Raw genomic sequence first — 26389 nt, 5'->3', positions numbered from 1 at the left:
GGATGTTAATGTGTGGCAAGCTGTTGTGCTGTTGATTCACACCCTGGTGTTTAATAGTAACTTGCTGTATAGACAAGCCTCAGGAACTCATGTGGTATCTAATTTTTCATATTTTTGGAAAGGGAAACAAATTGGTAAAAAAGTGTTTCTAGGGCTGATTTTGGATAATAAGTCAACTTTTCCTTGCTGAGGATTTCCCAATAACTTTCCAATCTATGCACTGTTATCTGGGAGATATGTCAGTTTTCAGGATTCTGCCAACAAAGATATGAAAGTCTGCAATTTTCCAAATGGTGTTTGCAGGTGATAGTACTCAAAAATGTACAGACAAAACTGCATTTGTGCAGACCCCAAATTTTGAAAACAAGATCTTAATACTTTACAGTGATGGCAGTATCCCTATTTTACACTAAATGGGGATTGAAGACTTCATAAAAAAATTGAAAAGTTCATAAAATTTAATATCTCAAAATACACTCTAGTGCATAAGTTGTAGTATGGTGCACTGTATTGATTTTCTTCTTGTCTTTAAAATCACTGCAAAGCTATTTCCAATGCACTGAAGGCATCAGAATATGAAGGGAGATGTTGACTTGTTCTTCATTGATATTACTTTTGTTATGTGCTTTTTTAATTCAGTTGGGAAAAATGGTTTATATAACTGGTAACTCATAAGATCTGTGTTTGTAAAAATTAAGGTTCTACTCTAATAAACATCTTACATTGTTTAAAGACATCTGTTTGGATATATTATAAAAAAAAGTTAGGATCTAAACCCACACACAATTGAGCTTTTATTTTGTTTTCATTTGAAACAAGTTTTTAGAATGTATTAGGAAAACGAGAGAAGAGGTGAATGCAATGGAGAGCTACAATATTTTTGGGGTAGAGCTGGCCAAGACATCTATATTAAGTAGTTTATGGGACTATTTTCCTGTCTTTTTTCCTCATAAATTATCAACAAATAGCAAATAAATCTGAGAAAATTACTATTTGAAATTATGTGCAATAGTGAATAATGAAGACTTGCAGGTTGTGAATATATGAAATTAAATATTTGTACTGTTCTGGCTAGTTCCATAAATCATACTGGATTGTTTGTGTTCCTGGTGATATTGCTTATGTAACTAACAGACACAGTGAATTGTGAATATTACAATTGCATATACAATTTGAATTTACTTTTGGGAAATATTCAAGCACGCAAGATTAGAGTTTTTCTCCCCCCACACCTTACCCCACCTCTGAGCATTCATGCTTGTAAAGTTCATTTGTGCAAATACTCTCTGGAAGTGAACACAAAAGGAGCAAAGGAATGTTATTAAAATTTTGTATGACTATTTGCATATTTTTGTAAGGTTGTCCAGTTATATTTTTTGGTGGGTCTTCTTCAAAATGTTTTCCATCAATGAACACAGGGCTCTATCCAAATCTAAATTAAGATCTCCATAATTCTTTATATGAACTAAAGCTGTTACCACTTTAAAGGATTTCAGTTATAGGATAAATCATTTGGTCATCTTAATTTAGGCCAGAATCAAGGTTTCCATTGACTCACTTTTAATTTGGATCAGCATCTTTGGCTACAATTCAGCAAACATGCATGTGCTTTACTTGATTGTCATAAGTAGTCCCATTGACTTCAGTGGAAACACAGATATGCACAAAGTTAAAGCACATAAAAAGTATCTTAAGGATTGAGGCTTTACTAGCAATAATTTTTTTTTCTGCTTCAGAAAACCTCTCATAACTCACCACAGTTGTCAATCTACAGGTGCACATGGGGATTTGTAGAATAAGCACTTGCACTGGGTGAATTACGTGGAAAATTTACACCTTACCAAGCCAGAGCTTCCATTAGCACTAATGCTCACATTATAAGTATTGTTGGGTTTTTTTGCACATCAACCATAGCCCAAACTTCTTAAGTGTGGTGAGGTCCCAATCTAAAAAAGAATATTCTCGTTCTGTAATAAATATAGCACTGAACTGAGCCTTTAAACTTTTGATTAAAAGTTGGCCAAAATGTTCCACTATGCCTTAGTTTGTATGTGCTGAGAGTGACTATATCTTGGTACTTTATTACTAAAATCTAACAGAGCATACATAATTTAGCTGCAGCAAAAATCTCCTGATTTATTAAAAGCTGATATAAAGCTTTCGATACATACCTATTCTGGAAGGTAATATGGTATCAGACAAATTGGCAGGATAAAACTTACAACTGGGAGAATATTTTAAACTAAATGATAAGCCAAAATATAGCTGTTTACTCAAATATGTTTTTAAAGTATAGTTCATTCATTAGGTTACTGAAAGGAGGAAAAGCATTTCAGTTACAATTGTCAGCCTTTATGGATTTTAAAAGACTTCCACTTCCAACAGTGTTACCACAGGATACACACAACTATTGACTGTGAGCCATTTATGGGAGATGGATTAATAGCTTTCTTTCCTCCATAAATATAAATAATGTGTCTATAACTCATCAAAATGTCAAACAGTGAAACTGTTAATGGTATCCCTCTCCATTCTCCCACCATTCCCCGCAGGAGTCTTACAGGAAGAGAAACTCATGTGTAGTGTTTATGGAGAATTCATTCTGTGATCCATGCCGGGTTTTTCTTTTAGAGTCTCAGGTATACCAGCCAGGTCATATAAATAGAAATTCTTACATTTCCTATAGAAAATTCGTATGGACGTTCTATCTTGGAATACACTGTTCATCAGTTGGCTTGGCAGAAGCAACTCAATCCAAATGAATAGCCTACAGAGAGCACTTTTAGTATTTTTAGTCCATTTCAGATTTCAGGTTTTTACTGGAGAGTCCAGTTAGCTACAGTCAAGAAGCTGCATGTTGTGTTCTCTGAGCTTCAGGATTAAACAAGTGGCCTGTGGAATGTTAATTAAAACTGTATACAGCATATATATTCTTCCCAGAAGCTCCTACTCAGTTAGGAAACAACACTGGCAATGAGGATCAACAACAACAAAACCAACAAAAAACAAAGTACGAGCTTTGTAGCTGTTGAGTTTTTAGATTGTACAATGCTGCCCACAGAAAAAAAGAGTCTCTGTTCCTGCAGTTGCAAAAGCCACACTCATGCCGTGCTGTAACTGGCACTTTGCAACAACTGTACCTTGCTCTATCAGATTGGAAGTGTTGGGCATATCTTCTGGAGAGCATCAGAAAGCCTGAACATGTCCCTCTTAAGTTAAATAACAAAAAGAATAAACAAACAAGTGTGCACATAACATTGCTAACCAAGGTGTTGTGACAAATCTATCAAGGGTCTACCTCTTATTCCACAGCCACACAGTATGCTTTGCAGTTCTGTAGTCTGAACTTGGAAAAAATGTTCTTGAACTTCCCTGAGCTTTTTGTCCATGAATCTTACTCCACTCTGGGACCCAGATGGGAATATTGGCTTAAAAGGTTAGAAAATCTATTTCTTGTGACGGAGGAAGATGACTCTACCTACACTTGCAAAGTACTTTAAATCACAAAAATATTGACTATGATCAATATATGTTTCAGCAAGCACATCGGTGAGAGAGGAAAAACATGTCTGAGTATCATGAGTGCCTACATCACCTTGTGATTTCATGTGAGTTAACAAAAGTGGATCGCAAGATAAGAGGGCAGATAAAACAAGGATGTTTGTCAGCTAAACTGAGAAGACAAATTCTCCAAGACCTCCAAATGACTCATCAGAATACTGGATGGACACTGCTTGAGCAAACAAGATGTCAGAAACACATGCTCAACAAATAGAGCAAGACAACCTGGCAACAGATACAGAGACAGCACATGTACTCCACACTAGGAACTCAATCAGGAATTGAGTGTGTAGTTATCAAGATGGAAACCAAATTTGGAAAACTCAGGGTCCAACCACAGAGATGACATATGTAAAATGCTACAAATGTGGAGCTCAACTGATGACATGGTCCTTTTCATGTCAGAAAGCTGGTGGAAGAAGAATAAGCACATCTGGAAGAGGCTGAAGTCATCAAGCAAGTGGAAGGCCCCACACCATTGGTATCCCCTATAGTAGTGGCCCACAAACCAAAGCAATCAGGCAAAATCAAAATCTGCATGGATATGTGTTTAACCAATGGGGCTATTAAATGTAAACGACACATCCACCCCACTATAGATGAGATTATTGCAGATCTGAATGTAGCTAAATTCTTCTCCACGTTTGACCTCAGAGCAGCATACCACCAACTTGAGCTTTACCTGAAGTCAAGGTACATAATAACCTTCATGACACGCTTGGGTTTATGCACTATAAACAACTCAGTTTTGGCATTTCTTCAGCCACAGAAATATTTCAAAACACCATACATGAGCTACTAGCTGGAATCTCTGGAGTTCTTAACATGAATGATGAGATATTAGTATTTGGCACCACATCTGAAGAACATGACACTCGACTTGCAGCTGATTTTGAATGACTGCAGAAACAGAACCTGTAGCCAGACAGCCAGCCCCCGCCCCTCAGACCAGCATTGCTGGAAACACAGGAGGAAGCAGGAACAGGGCACTTAACATATATTCCAGCACACCCTTTGAAGCTGTGAAAGCACAGGTGTGCTGCTACAATGTGCCTCTGGGAGCAGATACAAGGATTAAGCTCACAGCAGGCAGAGGCCCTGTGACAGACATGGCTCTTAGCCCCAACTAAATAGCATGATGCACACACACCAACATCCTAGGTGGGAAAATATTTACCCTGATAAAAGAAATGTCCAGTAGTCGAAACTTATTGTTTCTCTCCTTTGCAAGTGTAAACTACTCTTGCGAAAGCTGGCGTCACCCCGACAGACCAGCCTCAATTTGGCATAAGAAAGGAGAAAGAGAATAAAGGAGTACAGAGGTATAAGTAGGGGACCTACAGCACCATGATTTTTGAGTGCTTTTCACTATCTATCTGCTGGTCAGATAAGTGACAGCCTCCCAAGGCTTCTGCAGCTAAGAGGGTCCCTACGCCTTGTCCCTTATTCGTCTTTCCGCGGAATTGAGTGACCGATCCTGGCTTGGCACCGCTGGAATCGAGAGATGCAAGGAGGGTAAGAAGCACCCACACCTGATCTCCTATCTTTAGTGTACACATATTTTGAAATAGAGCTCTATACTTTGTTTTCTTTCTTTGGGATTGTGGCTTCAGTTTTGTAACTTGTTTGTGTGTGTAACATCTCTACATTTAAATAAGTAGGCACTAGCAATTTTGTAACCACATGATTAGAATCTAGCTTAATAAATGTTGGTAACCATTTATGCATAAGCCTGACTTGTTTTCTCTGGTTTACTGTAAAGCAGCCAACACAATTAAAGAACCTCAGCCGTTTTGGCTCTAAAGCCTGGCCATTAGGTGAGAGTACTAACAGCCTAGCGTTGAGTTGTGCCGCCTCCACGGGGCAAACTCTTGGGGCACCTGTCAGTCAATCCTGGCTGCCCGCTGCGAAGGAGCTCTGAGCTCTAGCAGTTAAAGTCACGGGTGTGGAGAGGCTCTTAGTGCTGCCATTGGGGCACCTGTCAGTCAGTATTGACTGCCCGCTGCGAAGGAGCTCTGAGCTCTAGCAGTTAAAGTCACGGGTGGTTAGGACCTTGGGGCATCCGTCAGCCTAGCCCGGGCTGCCCGCCGCGAAGGGACAGTGCGTCCTAGCGGTTAAAGTCACGGATGGTATAAACGGGCATAGCTGGCACCTCACCAAACATCCTTGGCCGTCGGCTAACAGAACCTCACATTAAACACAGACAAATGTAAGATAAACCCAGAATGTTAGAATTTTTTGGATGTACATTTTCCAGAGATGGTGTCTCAGTAAGATCCTAAGAAAGTGAAGGACATTAATTAGGCCACCATGCCCATGAAACCCACTGAAGTTCATAGCCTGCTATGGCTTGCAAATTACTATGGCAGATTCATTCTGAGGCTAATCACTATCACACAGCCTATGGAATCTTAATTTAAATCTATATACAGAATTTGTGTGATTCTTTCCAGAAGCTCCTACTCAGTTAGGACACAATATTGTGCAGATGGGAAATAATCTCTAACTAAAGCCAGGTAGACCTGTAATATTTTGTACATAGTAAAATGTGTAAATGATTATTTTTTCATGCATTTTTTCTTGGTGACAGTGCACCTAAGTAGCAGTATAGCTGAAAGTTAACTCTAGTTCTGGATGGATTTAGTGTGCTTTTAATATTTAGATTTTGACTTTTACTGCTACAAATATGTAACCCTAAAGCTGTGGCTGTTTCCCCATTGACCCGATAACTGGTATAACTCCCCTTGTCCATCCGGGGAAGCCAGCCAATGTAGGAGGATGAGAGTACCTGAACTACAACTTGCAGAAAGCATCCCGGTGACACATCAAAATCAAAACGTCTCCGTTTTTTCGTAAAAAAATTATTTGGGATTGTTTTTTGACATACACACACACACACCCCACTAAATGTGTTAGTCTCTAAGGTGCCACAAGTCCTCCTTTTCTTTTTACAAATAAATAATCCATGGAATGCAGGCGCCCCCTCAAGAAAACTTTGGACATATTCACGGATATTCAGCTATGAAGCAGCCATCCAAAGTACGATAAACTAAAAAGAAAGAACAAGAAATTGCAGATCTGGACACCTTCTCCCCCTGCCCTGCCTCAGATGGTATTTCCCTTTTCTTGCCTTTCAGTGCCAGATGTTCCCGCAGTATTGTGCTGGTGTCTCATATAAATAAAGGACATGAATGTGCAGCTGGGGAAGTGAGGAAGAGGGAGAAGTGAAGGTGAGAGGGAAGGGTTGCCAGTTTCTTCAGCTCTCTCCTCCATCCCCACGATGAAGTTCCTACTCATTATCCTGAGGAAGCTCCACCCTTCTATCTTTTAAATTAAAAAAGGAACATTTACTATATTGCAGCCAGTTGTAGCCCTAGCACTTGGGGTTGCAGAAGGGGAGCCATGGGCAAAAGTGTGCCACAAGCAGCCACATACTTCACTGATGTTTAGCATCAGCTCTGCCCAGAGGTGAAAGTAAGCCGGTACGCCCCGGTACGGTGTACCGGCAAGAGCCGGTGCACCATCCTGGGGCAGCCTGGCTTCCCCAGGCAGGGCCAGCTCTAGGCACTAGCAACACAAGCAGGTGCTTGGGGCAGTACCTTTCTAGAGGCGGCATTCCCACGCCGGCCATGCCGCCCCTAGAAATGTGCCCCAGCCGCCCCAGCTTGCCTCCACTCTGAGCGCCCCTGAGCGCTCTGCCGCCGCGCCACTTCTCCCCCTTCCCGCCCAGGCTTGCCGCCCGCCAAACAGCTGTTTGGCGTGGCAAGCATGGGAGGGAGGGAGGAGAAGCCGAGTGGCGGCGTGTTCAGGGGAGCAGACGGAGCGGAGGTGAGCTAGTGCGCGCGGGGGGGGGGGGGAAGCTGTAGGAAGCAATGTGGGGGAGGGAAATGCTGCACGGCCTAGGGGAGGAGGCAAGGCTGGGGATTTGGGGAAGGGGCGGAGTTGGGGTGGAGCCGGGGGCATGAAAAAAATGTGGGGGCAGCCAAAAATTTTTTTGCTTCGGGCAGCAAAAATCCTAAAGCCGGCCCTGTCCCCAGGGGGCAATTTAAAGGGCCTGGGGCTCCCAGCAGTGCTGGAGCCCCAGGCCCTTTAAATTGCTTCCAGAGCCCCGTTACTCCATGGCTCCGGGGGCTATTTAAAGGACCGGGGCAGTAGAAGCAGGGGAGCCACAGGCCCTTTAAATAGCCCCCAGAGTCCTGGGGTAGCGGGGGCTTCAGGGGCTATTTAAAAGGCCGGGTCTCCAGCTGCCTCTGCCACCCCGGTCCTTTAAATAGCCGCTGGAGCCCCACCGCTTCCCCAGGGCTCCAGAGACCAATTAAAGGACGGGGCAGTAGAAGCAGGGGAGCCCGGGGCCCTTTAAATAGCCTCCGGAGCCCCAGGCTGCTGCTGCTACCTGGGGGGGGGGGGCGGGAAAGAGGAGGAGGAGGAGGGGCAGCACTTACCTTACAGGGTGGGCTGGGGCTGGCTCTGACCCCCTCAGCCCCGCCCCTTCCGCCCTAGGCCCCACCCCTTTCTGGGGCCAGAGCTGGCCCAGCGTCACTCGACTTACTTTCACCCCTGCCTCTGCCTCAGCATGAGTCGCCACTTCACTACCCATCAAATGGGCAAAAGGCTGGTATCTTAGCTATTTCCAGGACAGGGCTGGGTATTCCCCCACGCTCCAAAATGACCTTTTCTTTTTTAATTTCTCTAGAAACTTTCTGGTTTTTCAATTAAAAAAAAGCAGAAACAAAGATTTGCTGTTTTCAAAACCCAAGCTGTAGTTTTCCTGTCAGTTAAACTAGGCAATGTCAACTAAAGCCTGGGGTATATTGTTGACCTCATCTAGCTACCTCCTGGTAAAAACTACAGTGCCTGTCTCCACAAGGATTTTACATCAGGATAGCTAACACACATTAGTTATCTCACAATAAAAATAAAATAAAATAGAATAAAAATAAAATAATAATACCCCTTTCTTCAATGAAAACAAAGCCTAAAGTAGTCTGGATTAAAGTTTGATAGTTGCTGGAAGTATAAAGATATGAAATATAATATTGGGCATCTGATTTAGTTTTGTGCAGACATAGACACAGTGCAGCAGTATGCATTTCAAGTAATAGGAACATTCAGATGTAGTGATATGCAGCTCAATGAAATGTAAGGTCTGATGCAGCAAGGTGCTGTGCACTCTGAAGGCTCACTTAAATTCATGGGAGTCCTTGAGTGGATTGCTCAGGATCACTCATCATCAGGACTTTATTTTGCAGCATAAAGTCACTAGTTTGCCTGTGAAGGTTTGGGGAAACTGTTTATGAATGACTTATGAATTCTGATTGATTTTATGACCTCTATATACAATTCCAACCTTCAGCGTGTAGTGAGTCAGCTGTTTGCTGACAGGGACCATGCCATGCATCACACACCCTGTGCTACAAGTCAAATAAAGAAGTGATTCAAAGAGAATGGGGTTGTCCTGGTAGAACGAGTATATAAAAGAGATTAGCCAAACTAAAGGAAATTGGTTATCTAAGGTTGTCTGGGGGACGGATGGGGGGAGAGGGGGAAGGTCGGGGGATGAGGTTAGAGCATTGGAAATTCCCCTGCAGAAAAAGGAGGAGAGAGGGAGAGGCATTACCTTGCTGTTAAAGCAACATACTTCCTGAGTCAGAGGAAACCTTTCTGCCCACCAGAACTAAACAAGCTACAGAGAATTTGTTGCAGGGCAGGAAGAGAGAACCTGAAGGCTGGGCAGGAGGAGAGGAGGGTCAACCCTGAAAGGACTGACCAAAACCCAAAGGATTCTAGGAGCAGTGAGGACACTTGAAGGAGGATTTTTGAAGGCAGGTTTTGTTATTTGCATGGATCTGTAAGTCTCCATGTTTTTTCTGAGTTGAGTGTGTATGTTAAGAAGTTGCTTTGCCATGCCTTGGAGACTAAACTGTAAACTGGAATACCCACAAGGGTAGAGCTCTGGGGAGGGCATGCTTAAGATTCTAGGGAGACTGGGGGTCCAGCCCTGGTCTTGATGCCTTGGGAGCTGGAGCACAGAGTCCCACTTCCAAGAAGGGGTACCAGCCAGGAAGTTTGTATCTCCTAGGCTAGGAGTGAGCCTGAGAGGCCAGACCTGGTGTCTGGCTGCTGATCAGACTCAGGGGGCTTAGAAGCACACAGAATCTAGTGTTTGGATCCAAACTCAGTAGGTCTGTGACAATGGCAAATGTTAATACCCCTAAGAAATAAAAGGATAGCAATGCTAATATTAAGTGCACATTTTGCTTTGTAGATGGAAAAATTCATTGCACCAACACTACAATCTGCTTATGTATTATTCATAGATTCACAGATTCCAAGGCCAGAAGGGACCGCTGTGATCAGCAAGTTTGACTGACAGGAAAACTTCCCCTAAATAATTCCTTGCACTTATCTTTTAGAAAAACATTCAGTTTTGATTTAAAAATTGCCAGCGATAGAGAATCCACCACAATCCTGACTAAATTGTTCCAGCATCAGGGGCTGTCTCTCTTTTGAAGGGGTGACACACTGAACCTACATTACTGAGCTACTCATTTTTTTGGGCACGTTAACTGCTCTAAGATATGTATTTCACACACCATCTTGGCCTCTTATTTTAAAAGATCATTTGAGTGCCTCCTCAGAACTGCTGAATTATTCATCTTTCACATAATTATTTGCTGTTTATGGCCATGTCTGATGTTTGACTTTGTATTTTCTTGTTACTTTAAAAAAAATGAAAGTCTGAGATAATTATATAGGATCACATTTTAAATATGAAATATCAGTCACTGTGTACCTATGCTAAAATTAAAAGAAAACTGTAGGAAATACTCCAGAGATGTTGGGCATTTTTATACATGCATCTGTCTGATCTGCGTTCAGATTGCCACTGTCTGCTCTAATGGACCAAATTAAACACTTACATGGATGCCATTTATTGTAGATGACTGATAATTCTATTTCTGCTTATACATCCACAGGATGACATTTGAAATGGCATAATTCTTAAGGAAAGAAACAATTGGCTTCTCTTGATATGTATACCATTGTCTGGCTGATCCACTTATCTATATGAGTTTGCTCTGTACTTCGGGGAACTGACATAATATTATCCTGCCATGTGACGTTCACGTAGGGCATGTTATTAGAGCTATAAATCTAAAGGACAACTTGTATGGTGGCTGGTTCTCCTTGAGTAATTCTACAGCAAGTTCACATTTGTGTTCAATAAGCTTCTTGCCTGAAAGCTTATGTATTGCATAATGGGATTTTTTTCCTTCTTCTAGTGAAAGTAAAGGGTCAGAGTCTGGCTACCCTTGTACCGGCATGCAAAAGGAGAGACTGGAGCGCAAGAAACCATATGCCCAGGTTGAAGAATTGGCAGCACAATCCAGGTGCTTACCATCTTGAGTGCAAGGGTTGTGTTGCGGGGCGGGAAATCAGAGTCACCGGTGTAGCTTAGCTCCATTGAAGCCAATTGCAAAACTCCCAGACATCAGTGGACTCAGGATTTCACCTGCTGAAAGGTGAATGCTTGTGTAGTTTGAGGCCAAGGCTCAGTCCCCTACTAGTTGGTAGAAGGCAGGACAAATGCTGCAGAGAATGCATGCTGTTCCCTTTTCAAGAATATAGTCGCTGTCACTGCTACAGGAGATGCTCCAGTGTCCTCCTGCCTTCCTCAGACCTCTGCAGGCAGAATATTTATATTACATCTAGAAACTGTCCCAGGTATGGTGTCTATACTATAGGCACTCCTCCATTAAGCATCTGTGGCTTTTTAAAGGATAATAGAATTCAAACTATAGACTGTGTTCTAAGAGGTCTTCTCACCATTTCAGGACACCATTAATAGGCTTTGTGACATCTATACAGGATACTTTTTCCTCAAGGTCCAAAAAGGATTTCAGTGGTGGCACTTAATTAAATAAAGTAATTGGAATATTTTAAAATAAAATATTCAGTTAGCTAATCTCAATTTGCATTATTCAAGGTATTTACCACAGCAAGTACAAGGGAATATTGCAGATATGGAAATTTAATATAGCTATTTAAAGTTACTGACCTTGGCAGGTTTTTCTGTACCCCTACTATAAGTATTGTAGTTTTAGTGGGAAATTTCCCACTATGTGATCTTGCCTCAACAAAGAGCATGCTCTTGGCAAATTCAGCCCCACTGAGGCATTTTAAGGCATTGTGTGAATCAAGTCATTCCTCTGTAGCTTTATAACTTTTTAGACAAGTTATTTTGTCTTATTTGTAAGCTTCCGTAAGTCTAGCATGAATCTGACTGCAATTGCACTTTAGGTTTTCTCTGAAGATTTAAATTTGTACACTTTGATTTGTAGTGGCACTCACTTTTCAGCCATTCTTACATGCAAGGATTTGAAACTAGGATTTTTGAATATGTCTGGCACATCTAAAGTCCTACACAGAAGCTTAAAAATACAAATATGCACCTAAATATCATTTGCAGGCCTGGGCAGTATATTCAAGGTTTTGACTATATTTAATCTTTATTGTCTGAGTTCCAGTTTAAATTCATAGATCTGTACACTCTAATACTGTGTCTATATTTTGAGGAGGATATTAAATTGTATATTTTAAAAAGAGCAATTGGGAAAGGATTAGAATGCCTAACTGAATAGACAGAGTCAAAACAGATAGCATGACCATGAAAGAGTCTTCTAACACAAAAGAACAGTATTAAAATGTGCATCATAAAGGACCACTTACAGATTATGTGTCAAAACATCCATGTGAACTGGGTAAATCATTAACCGCTCTGACTCATTTTCCCCATCTGTGAAATAGGGATAGTAATGCTGACTCAACAGTTATAAAGCACACTGAGAATGACAGATGAAAACACAATATAAGTGCTCCATATTAATTATTATATTTGTAAGCCCTTTGGGATGAGGAATTGAGTCTGTACATAGTTTAGCACTCTGGGATCCCACTCTGGTTTTGGACTTTTGGGCACTCTCACTATAAAAAGAAAAAACAGGTTAAAATTTTCAAAATTGGGTGACTACAATTAAGCTACTGAATACATATTCAGGCATCCAAAGAAAAGTGGCCTGATTTACAAGGATGCTGAGCAAACACAGCTCCCAATGAAGGGGGAAAAATGGGTTTGAAAATCTTGCCCACAAATACCAAGAATAACATTGTATTAGTAGGTCGTGTAGAGAAAGGTTTATTATGTTACATATGATTTTTGAACTACAGGGTTCCTAACTAGGATGTTCAAGAGCTGTTGTTCTAAATAACATTCATATGTGATGTTCATGAGTACTGCAAATGGAAGTGGGTTAGAAAGCTCACACTGGCACATTTCTGAAATGCTATACATATATCTTAGGAACAATGAAGATCATAATAAAAACACCTTGCTTTTACAGAGCTTTTTAACCTTGGATCTGAAAGATTTTAATGACTTAATGGAGTGTTCAGACAGCTGTTATAATATCTTTATTATAGTGTCAAGTATCAGGGGGTAGCGGTGTTAGTCTGTATCCACAAAAACAACAAGGAGCCCAGTGGCACCTTAAAGACTAACAGATTTATTTGAGCATAAGCCTTTGTGGGTAAAAACCTCACTTCTTCAGATGCATGGAGTGAAAGTTACAGATGCAGACATAAATATACTGACACATGAAGAGAAGGGAGTTACCTCACAAGTGGAGAACCAGTGTTGACAGGGCCAATTCAATCAGGGTGGATGTGGTCCACTCCCAACAATAGATGAGGAGGTGTCAATTCCAGGAGAGGCAAATCTGCTTCTGTAATGAGCCAGCCACTCCCAGTCCCTATTCAAATCCAAATTAATGGTGTTAAATTTACAAATGAATTTTAGTTCTGCTGTTTCTCTTTGAAGTCTGTTTCTGAAGTTTTTTTGTTCAAGTATAGCTACTTTCGAATCTGTTATCGAATGTCCAGGAAGATTGAAGTGTTCTCCCACTGGCTTTTGTGTGTTACCATTCCCGATGTCCGATTTGTGTCCATGTATTCTTTTACATAGGGACTGTCCGGTTTGGCCAATGTACATGGCAGAGGGGCATTGCTGGCACATGATGGCATATATAACGTTAGTAGATGTGCAGGTAAATGAGCCCCTGATGGTGTGGCTGATGTGGTTGGGTCCTCTGATGTTGTCACTACAGTAGACATGGGGAAGAAGGCAACGAGGTTTGCTACAGGGATTGGTTCCTGGGTTAGTGTTTCTGTGGTGTGGTGTGTAGTTGATGGTGAATATTTGCTTCAGGTTGGGGGGCTGTCTGTAAGCGAGGACTGGCCTATCTCCCAAGGTCTGTGAGAGTGAGGGATCGTTGCCCAAATTATCTGACAGCAATTGGTGAATATTAGCATAAGTGAAGTTACCTTCAAACTCATGATTTTCTTTTTTTAGATTTATTTCCATAATGAAACATTTATTGAAAGAAAACATGCTTGCTTACTAAACAATAATTGTCCTTGCTTATGCATGAGTTAGAGGGTGCTATGCTTTTAATGAAAGCATAATGCCTAAATCAAGGTTGATCAGTATGCTTAGCAGCAGATGACAGGAGCAGGGAAAATGTGATATGAATAAGCAACAGCTAAAGGACAAGATGACTCAAAAGACCATGTGAGGTGCATATGCCCCAAATACTTATATTATATTCCATGTTATCTTTTCAGCCTCAGCTATTCTTGTAATTCTTCCAGTGAGTGATGATCAGTCCATTCGAAGGTTTTAGTATAAGTAACTAAATGAGCTCTGTAGCCACTTCTAACAAGCACTGCATTTTTCTGGATGGGTAGTCAACTCATCACAGTAGACTCCTAGTACAGCTGAATGCTAATCCCTGTTTGTTCCTGTGAGGGAGGTCAAGCAAACACAAAGTTTCCCTTGGTCTCAGAGCAGAAACATCTGAGAAGCCTTAAGTGGGCTTATTGGGTGAATTCAGCAGCAAAGATGCCTCAAGTTGATTATCTCTGCACTCACAGGAAGGTGACTCTGCAATCAAAGAGAATTGCCATTGAGAGTTTCATGGAACAAGAATAGAGGATTCTAGCCAAAAATAGTATTGAACATAGCAAAGAGAATGCAGCCAAAGACCAAACACAGCAGCAATGCCCTTAGTATCCGAGGCTGACATAGGGGGAACTGTAACATTTACCTGTGAAACAACAAAAAGTATTATACCCAAGTTGTTTAGAAACAAAATTTATGTTGATATCAGGGAATGTGTAAAGTGCCATTCTGTACTTGTAGATATTTATAATTCACACTATATCTGCTGAGTTCACAGACATAAGATGTTGCTTCACTGTGATCTTTATTATTTTAAATATAAGATTACTCCTTATTTATGGTTCAGTTTATCCCACATGAATGTGCGTGGCATTATTATCAATGCCTGAGCATAGATAATAACCCATAAAACAATCTCCAAATAAATAGCGCAGTTGACAGCTAAATGATTGAAACAGTGAGCAATGGACATTTTGGAACATCTTTAGTGCTGCATTTTACTATCATACATGTTGTTTATCTTTCTTTTCAGTGTCATCTGGAAAATGTTTCTTCCTTGGTAATGGCACTCACGAAGACAGGCAAAGCTTAACAAAAAAAAATAGCGTCCCTTTTCCTGCTGAGCTTCAGGAGTTGAAAATCATAATGAAAATATTAAAAATGAAAAAGATTAGTGGAGGGTAAGTGAGAAACATCTCTAAAGTTCTGAAACAGAGCTTTGTGACAAGATGATTTACAGGAAAGGTGTTCACATAAGGTTCTGGTTGGGAGGCAGCAGAGCCACATTTAGAATATGACTAAAAATCATCTCCAGCATCTCTCACTACCAAAAGTAGTGACTGGTAAATGAATGGGATAGTGCTGTTATATGTGATTTTCAATGCATCTTTCCTGAAGCATGACTTCAGTGATATTGAAACTCACAAAAGAAAGGTAGCAGTCACGTTACTGAGAAGAAGAACTTATACATTACTTTCACAAAAAAGATAGAAAGGGACTACTGTTCTAGCAGGTTACCCTACAGACAGATATAAAGCAATTACATGACAAAGCCCATCCTTCCTTGAATAACTGATCATGCAATTGGAATAACTAGAGCTAGTCAAATACATTAAAAACCCAGTTGCCAAGGTTAAAACTGGGTTTTGGTGTATCGAGATATAGATCAGGTTGACAGTGGAATAACTAGGTCTAAAGCCACATTAAGTATCCCATTGCCACAAAGTGCATCATTAATTTGAGATATTAACACTGAAGCAAAGACTTCCCAAGGAACAACAACAGTGTAATACTTCTATACATAAACCTTATCACACTTTTTGAACAGTCAGAATAACAATCTTCTTCCTGTCATCAGGTATGACATTGGTATGTCAAAACATCTGTAACAGCCTACTCAGCCTTGGTACAACAATACTCTTACCTGTCTTCAGGGATTGTGTTACAAACCCCTAGTGCCTTCCCAAATTATAGCTTATGGACCGTGATCCAGATCTCTTCTTGCATGAAGGAAGGTGGACTGCAGGTGGTGGACAACTGAGGGACATCTTGAAATGATCTTCCCACCAATGCAATAAATCTTAAATATGCTGATGAGATTATCTTGGCAACTCAATTTCGTGAATTGCTGCAGCTGATGGACAATCTGGTCAGACAAGAAGTGGCACACATTGGTTTGGTTATTAATTCTGGTAAAAGAAAGTCCCTGGCCATTACCATCAAGCAGTCTCCATCTCCAGTATTACAATAAGCTCGGCATTAGTCTGTCTGGAAAGGACATCAAGCAGGTGGCAACTGTCAAATATTTGGGCAGTGCTGAGTGCACTCAAAAGACATGGATACTCATGTAGCAGCAACTGCCACCATGTTTCAGTCTCTTAAGGGGACTCTATGTGAACATTGTGATATCAAGCTGCTCACAGAGCTGTGGCTCTATGGAATCACAGTTATACTAACAAGTGAAATGTGGGTGCTGAGGAAGGCTGAAGAATATGTGATTGATGTTTTTGATTCACAACAACTTCAGCAGCTGCTCCATATTAAGTGGTAGGACAAGATCAGAAATAAGGATACTCAAAGTCAAACCGAGCAATTGCCTCGGTCATCACTGGTTCAACTATATTGGTATGGACATATTAGGATAGAAGACCAAGAAATTCCGAAGTGTGCATACTAAGGAATACTGCTACATGGACGGCAATCATGCGGGTGCCAAAAGCTTCAGTGGCATGAGAAGATTCCCACTGATGGACATAAATTGAATATCCAGCCAGACCATGTTAAGGACCTAGCCAGATGTAGATATGGGTGCTGCTCGATCAACAAGGAGGTTACATCCCTTTGGGATTTGCTATGATGACAATGATGAAACTGTTTTGATCTGGCTTCTTTGTCTCCTTTTGTTATTTGTTGTTCATGATTAGGATTCAAATTCATTTAAATCAAGATAAAAGTGATCAAACAAATTTTGTTTCATCCAGAAGTGGATGCAATGTAGTGGTCATTTTAGACATTTTTGATGTTACTGGATAAGTGGCAGTGGCAGAAAGTAGAAGAGAATGAACATAAGAACAGCCATACTGTGTCATACCAAAGGTCCATCTAGCCCAGTATCCTGTCTTCCGACAGTGGCCAATACCAGGTGCCCCTGAGGGAATGAACAGAACAGGTAATTATCAAGTGATTCATTCCCTGTTGCCCGTTCTCAGCTTCTGGCAAACAGAGGCTAGGGACACCATCCCTGCCCATCCTGGCTAACAGCCATTGATGGACCTATTCTCCATGAATTTATCTAGTTCTTTTTTCAATCCTGTTATAGTCCTGGCTTTCACAACATCCTCTCGCAAAGAGTTCCACGGGTTGCTTGTGTGTTGTGTGAAGAAATACTTTCTTTTGTTTGTTTTAAACCTGCTGTCTATTAATTTCATTTGGTGACCCCTAGGTCTTGTGTTATAAGAAGTAAATAACACTTCCTTATTTACTTTCTCCACACCAGTCATGGTTTTATAGACATCTATCATATCTCCCCCCAGTCCTCTCTTTTCCAAGTTGAAAAGTCCCAATCTTGTTAATCTGTCCTCATATGAAAATTGTTCCATAACCCTAATCCTTTTTTTGCCCTTTTCTGAACCTTTTCCAATTCCAATATATCTTTTTTTAGATGGGGTGACCACATGGATTTATTTAGAGGCAATATGATATTTTCTGTCTTATTATCTATCCCTTTCCTAATGATTCCCAACACTGTGTTAGCTTTTTTGACTGCTGCTGCACATTCAGTAGAATATCCACAATGACTCCAAGATCTCTTTCTTGAGTGGTAACAGCTAATTTAGACCCCATCATTGTATATGTATAGTTGGGATTATGTTTTCCAATGTGCATTACTTTACATTTATCAACACAAACTTTCATCTGCCATTTTATTGCCTAGTCACCCAGTTTTGTGAGATCCCTTTGTAGCTCTTCACAGTCTGCTTTGGACTTAAATATCTTGAATAGTTTTGTATCACCTGCAAATTTTGCCATCTCACTGTTTACCCCTTTTTCCAGATCATTTATGAATATGTTGAATAGTACTGGTCCTAGTACAGACCTCACTATTTACCTCTCTCCATTCTAAAAACTGACCATTTATTCCTACCCTTTTCCCCTATCTTTTAACCAGTTGCCGATCCATGAGAGGATCTTCCCTCTTTTCTCATGACAGCTTACTTTGCTTAAGAGCCTTTGGTGAGGAACCCTATCAAAGGCTTTCTGAAAATCTAAGTACACTGTATTCACTGGAGCCCCCTTGTCCACATGCTTGTTGACCCCCTCAGAGAATTCTAGTATTGGTGAGGCATGATTTCCCTTTGCAAAAACCATGTTGACTGTTCCCTAATAAATTATGTTCATCTATGTGTCTGACAAGTCTGTTCTTTACTATAGTTTCATCCAGTTTGCCCGGTATTGAAGTCAGGGTTACTGGTCTGTAATTGCCAAGATCACCTCTGGAGCCCTTTTTAAGAATGGGTGTCAAATTAGCTATCCTCCAGTCATTTGGTACAGAAGCCGATTTACATGATAGGTTACAGACTACAGTTATCTAGTTCTGCAATCCCACATTTGAGATCCTTCAGAACTCTTGGGTGAATACCGTCTGGTCCTTGTGACTTATTACTGTTTAGTTTATCAATTTGTTCCAAAACCGCCTCAATCTGGGATAGTTCCTCGGATCTGCCACCTAAAAAGAGTGGCTCAGATTTGGGAATCTCCCTCACATCCTCAGCTGTAAAGACTGAGCAAAAATTCATGTAGTTTCTCTGCAATGGCATTATCATTCTTGAGTGGTCCTTTAGCATCTCGATTGTCCAGTGGCCCCACTGGTTGTTCAGCAAGCTTCCTGCTTCTGATGTACTTAAATTTTTTTTTTGCTATTACTTTTTTGAGTCTTTAGCTAGCTGTTCTTCAAATTCTTTTTTGGCCTTCCTAATTATATTTTCACACTTCATTTGCCAGAGTTTATGCTCCTTTCTATTTTCCTCACTAGGATTTAAGGATGCCTTTTTTGCCTCTCTTTGCTTCTCTTACTTTGTTGTTTAGCCACGGTAGCACTTTTCTGATTCTCTTACAATGTTTTTTAATTTGTGGTATACATTTAAGTTGAGCCTCTATTATGGTTTCATTAAAAAGTTTTCATGCAGCTTGCAGGTATTTCACTTTTGGCACTGTACCTTTTAATTTCTGTATAACTAACTTCCTCATTTTTGTGTAGTCCTCCTTTCTGAAATTTAATTCTACCGTGTTGGGCTGCTGTGGTGTTTTCCCTACCAGCTATATTCACCTATTGGACCAGATCCTGTGTTCCACTTAGGACTAAATCAAGAATTGCCTCTCCTCTTGTGGGTTCCAGGACTAGCTGCTCCAAGAAGCAGTCATTTAAAGTGTCAAGAAACTTCAGCTCTGCCTCCAGTCCCGATGTGACATGTGCCCAGTCAATATGGCAATAGTTGAAATCTCCCATTATTACTGAGTTTTTGTATTTGTATAGCCTCTCTAATCTCCCTGGGTACGTACAAAGTCATGGAGTAGAAAAAGATAAGAAAAAGCAGTAGAAAAGACAGAATATTATGAGTACGTGTTACAGAGCAGTCTGTGAATCTGCAGCCTGCCTCCCTGCAACTTCTATGAGAGGAAATTAAGCAGAAACTGGGTTATGCAGTCATGTTTGCTTGTCAGATTGCAGGAGTTCACATACATTTCTTTGCCCCTTGGTATTATAATATTTTTCAGTTCAGCCTAGGCAATTACAAGAATTTACCCATCCTAGAGAGCATGCAGCTTCTGCTGCAGGTCAGCACAAGAGTCAGTTATTATCGGAGGAGAAATTGAAATAAATGGTCAAAGTACAGTACAAGGTTTTCCTCTATAATACTGCTTTTGGCATACACTTCTGTTTGTAGCCACAGGGCCCAGTCATCTTCCTGATTATTTACTGTGTCTGAGCAGTTATCAAAGAGTGTGCTTGAGAAACTCAACAAACTCATCCCCTTGTGGAAGACACACAGAAGTGCATAGCCCGTGGGTTTTTAAGAATTTCAATACAATGTCAAGTAGCTGTGATTCAGAGTTTCTCCCCCAGACAGTGAACAGTGTCTAGGGCAGGGGTGGGTCCACAAGCAGTTTTAAGCCGGCCCGCAAGCCGCACCACGTGGCTTAGCCCCACTCTGGCGCTCTGGCTGGGGTGCTGGGTCGGGGGCTGGGCCACGCGGCTGGGCTCCACTCTGGTGCTCCGGGGCGCTGGGTCGAGGGTCATACCACGCAGCTTACCTTGAGGTAAGCGCCACTTGGACCCTGCACCCCTGAGCCTCTCCCCAAGTCCCAATCACCTGCCCCAGCCCTGATCCCCCTCACCCCTCCTTGATCCCAGCCAGGAGCACCCTCCTGCACCCCAAACCTCTCACCCCCACCCCAGAGCCCGCACCCCCAGCCGGAACCCTCGCCCCTGCCCCAGCTCTGATCCCCCTCCTGCCCTCCAAACCCCTCAGTCCTAGCCCAGAGCAGCCTCCTACACCCCAAACTCCTCATCCCCAGCCCCACCCCAAAGCCCACACCCCAACCCCAATTTTGTGAGCATTCATGGCCTGCCCTTCAATTTCTATTCCCTGATGTGGCCCTCGGGCCAAAGAGTTCGCCCACCTCTGGTCTAGGGAATCCTATATATAACCCAAGGCTGAATCATGACCTGGCCAGTCATTGGAACAGTTTCAGGTCATTTTGTAAAACAACCAGCCATAACCAATATATACTATTTTCCCTGGGGATTTTGTGGGACTTTTGGGCACTTTTACTATGACACATAAATCCATAAGCGTAGTAACAAGGATTGAAGCTATTTCTGTAGGTAAAAGGAATATCCTTTGATTACACTGGTTACAGGTGAACACCTAGTCCTGAATATTAGAGGCCATCCCAGGGCACTAGAAACATTACTAAAATCCTTGCATGACTTTTAGTTAACCCTAGATGGCCAGAGCTATGGCCATTATGAGAAAATTTCAATACTTCCTGCAGCAGTGTAGGATGCAGAACCAAAAGCCATCGATCTTCACCCTGATCTCTTACATTATGTGTCTGAGAATCGTATAGTCCACCAAGCTGTTCATTGCTCTATGCTTCTGATAGAGTTTAAGCACATCTGACATTAATTCAACATAAAAGGTTTCTTGTTAAAAATATTTAGAGTAGAACCCTTTTGTCATTTACAGCAAGGTGTCAGCGGAGGTAATCTAAAGGAAGAAAAGGAGAATGTGGAGGAACATCATATTTTGGCACCTTTCCCGCTGTTAGGGAACTCTCCAGCTTGAATTAGAATAAAAATTCATATTCACATTTTACTACTAGCAGTTCTAAACTGGAACTGTACTCAATGAAGACTCCATGAAAAGCCATCTATCTTTTTGTGAAGAGGATGAGAGACAAACATTCTCAACAGCTTTTTTTTAATTTGCATACTCTTCACTGAAATGAGATAAAAGCATTTAGAAAGGATGAATGTAGCTGAATTTTGCACTAATTAAACCTGTTACAAATATCTCATAATTAAAGCTTTAAACTGTGAAAATAACAGAAAGCTTCAAGTACTGAACAGGTGATGCATAAAATTTACTGGAAATCAATGCTGCACTTCATTAGATGATGCAAATTATAATTTGTCATCTTCCAATACTTTTTTTCAAAATTGATATCCCTGTGAAATATTAACTAAGTGTCTTTAAAGGGATTTATTGTAATGGAAAGTTAAAATACACTCAGAAAATGAGGCTGAAATCAATTTTCAATAAATGAAAATACGCTTCAAACAGAACTATTGTTGAAGAAGAGGCCTGAACATATATCTATCTGTTTTAGGGTTTTCTGGAGCACCCATCACCATAACTGCTAAGTGCGTGCCAATTAGATTAAGTTTTCAAGACACAGTGACCCAGAGAGCCTGGAGCCTCTTTTTAATGGTCTGATTAAGAGCTTTTCCAGTCTTTAAATTCTGGGTTCTCTTGGGAAGTGTCCGTGCCATGAGACCCAAAGTGAGAGTAAGAAGGTAGGACAGGTCTTTAATTTAAAGAGAAGAGAGTGGTCACAATTTTCCTTAGACTGATTTTATCCCCTTGGTGCTTTAGAGCAGAGCTGTACAAATAAGTGAGGTTTTGGTTTGCTGGCCATGCTAATTTTTTTAATTGTTTCCCCAAAATGAAAATTTTGGGCAAACTGAAAAAAATTTCAAAATTTGTTTCAGGTTGAATGAAATATTTCATTTGACCCAAACCAAAACATTTTGTTTCTTGTGAGTTAACATTTAAAAAAAAAAATTGAAACATTTCAATTTTTTCAGAGGGTTTTTTTTTTTTTTTTTTTGGCGTGGGGACTGAGGGGGAAGTCCAGCTGAAAAATTTCAGCAAATTTGACAAAAGTGTGGAATGTTTTGGTATACCTGAATCTGCATTTTCCAGTGGAAAAAAAGGTTTGAGCCAAAAGGTTTCACCCAGCTCTACTTCAGAGTGATCTAGCTGTGCATGGAAGGGTCTTAGGCTGCGTTCATTTTTAAATATGTCCCATCTATCATTCCTTAGCCAAACAGTTTTGCAAGTAGGAAAAATATTTTTTCCCTTAGGCTTTGTTCAAAACAGTATTAAAATAAGGCCCAGGAAAGCTGAGAGAACTGAAGATACTTAGTTCAGGTTACATCCTTTTTTCAGGTTTCAGAGTAACAGCCGTGTTAGTCTGTATTCGCAAAAAGAAAAGGAGTACTTGTGGCACCTTAGAGACTAACCAATTTATTTGAGCATGAGCTTTCGTGAGCTACAGCTCACTTCATCCTTTTTTCAGTTTCTCTGTACACAATAGAGACACATTTTGCAATAATATACAGCAAATAACTCCTTCAATTGGGGTATTTTTTTTGCCAGAGGCTTAGCTCAGCCCCCATGCTGGCAAAATTTGAGACTCTGCTAGGGTTTCCTGCAAGGTACAGAGCAAAGTCACCAGAAAGAGAAGCCAAAATCAAAGGCTCCATATAATCTAAATATGGATTAGCTCTGTGGCTTTTTTGTCAGATGAAAGGAGAAGCTCATGAGTTCTGAACTGGTGTAAAAGAGTACACAATATAATTTTTCTACCATTAGAGGACTTGTGCACTTCTCTCTTATTATTCTCCTTATAATCCCAGAAGTTTTATGAGAGAGCATGCATGCATTCATTCATTCATCAATTCTTGTACTCATAACTTGGATTAATTACATCGGTACAGCTATGACAATAGGGTTTACTAGCTAACTTGCACACACTCTTTTTCTCTGCTTAAAAGTTTTAAAATTGGAGCTACCGTAAAGGTAAACTATTGACACTGTTTCTTCAAATGCAAACTGAAGAACATTTAAATCTGTAGTACACTAAAATGTGACATTTGTATGCAACAATAAAAGAATACTGTATTACAAAGTGTACTTTTTCGGGCCAGAGTAACTGGGCTGAGAAATACAATTTCTTTCAGCAAGAATTGTTTCAATTCCAAAGGACATCCTCACACCTTTTTTTCACTACATGTATCAAAAGCGAATATTACTCTCAAAATAAAATAGATATAATGTCACAGCAAGCTTAACAGTGGTCATTTAGTGATGTAGTGTCCAGCAGCCAAAGGACAAAATATGCAAAGAAAATAAATGGAAAAAACACCTGCTCCATTTGGATGTAGTAGATTACTGATAAGAATTTAAACAAGAAACCATTCAGCTCTACAGCAGTGATAACATGCTGTGGTGCCAGGGATTATGAATATGCAGGTATTTCACCAATCACTGCTGAGACCTGCCAGCATGACTAAGTCAAAGATGACCAGAACAAAGAATCTCTTGAGCAAGGAGACAGCCGGGCAATCAACAGGCCCCCTCAACCAAAACTACTCAGTAGGAATGTTTACCTAAGGAACGCTGATGATCATGAAGGCTTAGAACAACTGATGCCAAGGAGAATGCGTGCGGATATTCATGACAAAGAAGGCATTACATGAAAGTGCTCCTGTGCAGTAATTAGTCTACCATAAAAGACCAGTGCTTCACTTACGCCCTGTCTACACTGGCAAGCGTCCGCTCAGTAAAGCAGCCTGCTGCGCTGTAACTCCCGAGGTGCACACACTGCCATGCCACTCAGTGCACAGAAACTGTGCAGTTGCAGGGCTTTAAAAAAACCACCCCGACGAGCGGCGTCGAGCTTTCTGCGCCGGGGCAACAGCACCGCGGTGCCAGTGTAAACAATGTGGCGATTGCAGCTCTGTGATTGGCCTCCGGGGGGTGTCCCACAATGCCTGTTCTCGCCTCTCTGGTCATCGGTTTGAACTCTACTGCCCTGCCCTCAGGTGATCAACCGTCATCCCCACCCCGTAAATTCCTTTGAAAATTTGAAAGTCCCCTTCCTGTTTGCTCAGTGATGCGTGCAGTGATCTCAGCGCATCTTTCCAGGTGGCCATGTCTGCTCCATGCACCAGGTGATTCTGGAGCAATGCTGAGCTGCTGGACCTCAACAGCATTTGAGGAGAGGAGGCTGTCCAGTCCCAGCTGCGCTCCAGCCGTAGGAATTATGATACCTATGGACAGATTTCACGATGCATGACAGAAAGGAGCCATGATCAGGACACATTGCAATGTAGGGTAAAAGCGACGGAGCTGAGGAACACCTACCACAAGACGTGAAAGGTAAACTGCCGCTCCAGTGCTGCGTCCACGAGCCGCTGGTTCTACAAAGAGCTGGACATGATACTCGGTGGTGACCCCACCTCCACTGCGAAGGCCCCTGTGGATACTTTGTTAGCTCACGTGCCAGTTGAGAGTGGACCGAGCCAGGAGGAGGACATCTTGGATGAGGATGTGGAGGGGGACCCAGAGGCAGAGGATGACTCGGAGGCCAGAGATGCATGCAGCCAGGAGCTGTTTTCTACCCCGGAGGAGCCTATCAAATCACAGCTGTCGGAGCTTGACAAAGTGCAAACAGGAGAGGAGGCCCCTGGTAAGTGGATCTGATTTTGGGAATTGCTTAAGCGAGTTTTTGGGGGCAGGAGGGTTGCAGAAAGCAGGCGTGTCTCCCACCATATGCCTAGTGTTCAAAACTCAGTCTCCAGGTGCTGAGCCTCTGCAGTTCAGCCCTGAGTGAAGTTTTCACCCTTCCCTTCACAATTATGGAGCGTACAGCACGCAGCTATAAGCATAGGAATATTGTCATCGGCTAGGTCCAGCTTCCCATACAGGCATTGCCAACGGGCTTTTAAATGGCCAAATGCACACTCAGTCATTCTGCACTTGTTCAGCCTGTTGCTGAACCACTCCTTGCTGCTGTCAAGTTACCCATGTATGGCTTCTTAAGCCACGGCATTAAGTGGTAGGCGGGGTCTCCCAGGATCACAATGGGCATTTCTACTTCCCTACCATGATCTTCTGGTCCAGGAAGAAAGTCCCTGCTTGCAGCTTCTTGAACAGGCCAGTGTTCCAAAAGATGCGTACGTCATGCACCTTTCCGGACCAGCCTGCATTAATGTCTGTGAAATGCCCATGGTGATCCACAAGCGCCTGGAGAACCATTGAGAAATACCCGTTGAGATTAATGTACTCTGTGGCTAGGTGGTCTGGTGCCAGAATTGGAATATGCCCGCCATCTATCGCCCCCCCCACAGTTAGGGAAGCCCACTTGTGCAAAGCCATCCACAATGTCATGCATGTTGCCCAGAGTCACGGTCTTTCAGAGCAGGATACAATTAATGGCTCTGCTCACTTCCATCAACATGAGTCCAACAGTCGACTTTCCCACTCCGAACTGGTTAGCGACCGATTGGTATCAGTCTGGAGTAGCCAGCTTCTACAGTGCAATTGCCACGCACGTCTCCAGCAACAGGGCAGCTCTCATTCTCGTGTCCTTGTGCCGCGGGGCTGGAGTGAGCTCATCACACAGTCCCATGAATGTGGCTTTCCTCATCCGAAAGTTCTGCAGCCACTGCTCGTCATCCCAGATGTGCATGACGATGTGATCCCACCACTCAGTGCTGGTTTCCCAAGCCCAAAAGCGGCGTTCCACTGTGGTCACAAGCACTCCATGAATGTCACAAGCACTCTCGTGTCATAGCTAGTACGCATGACGAGATCAATGTCGCACTCCTCTTGCCTTTGTAGTTTAAGGAATGACTCCACTGCCACTTGTGATGTGTTGGTCAGAGCAAGCAGCAGGCTGGTCAGCAGTGCGGGATCCATTCCTGCAGCCCGAAGAGGCAGAGCGCACAGTGCACAAACC

At 41.9% G+C, this 26389-nt stretch overlaps 1 protein-coding gene across 8 annotated transcripts in view; it reads right to left on the bottom strand.

The window, feature by feature from the left end:
• Window positions 1-26389, bottom strand: part of NKAIN2 (sodium/potassium transporting ATPase interacting 2) — a gene marked incomplete at its 3' end in the record, with an annotated part of 793559 nt that overhangs the window by 396313 nt on the left and 370857 nt on the right. The gene's annotated exons all lie outside the window — the stretch shown is intronic.

This window comes from Lepidochelys olivacea (genome assembly GCF_965140295.1).
Source record: "Lepidochelys olivacea isolate rLepOli2 genome assembly, chromosome: 3".
Taxonomy (NCBI): Eukaryota; Metazoa; Chordata; order Testudines; family Cheloniidae; genus Lepidochelys; species Lepidochelys olivacea.
Note: the sequence above shows the minus strand (reverse complement) of the source record. Positions and strands in the feature narration are given on the sequence as shown.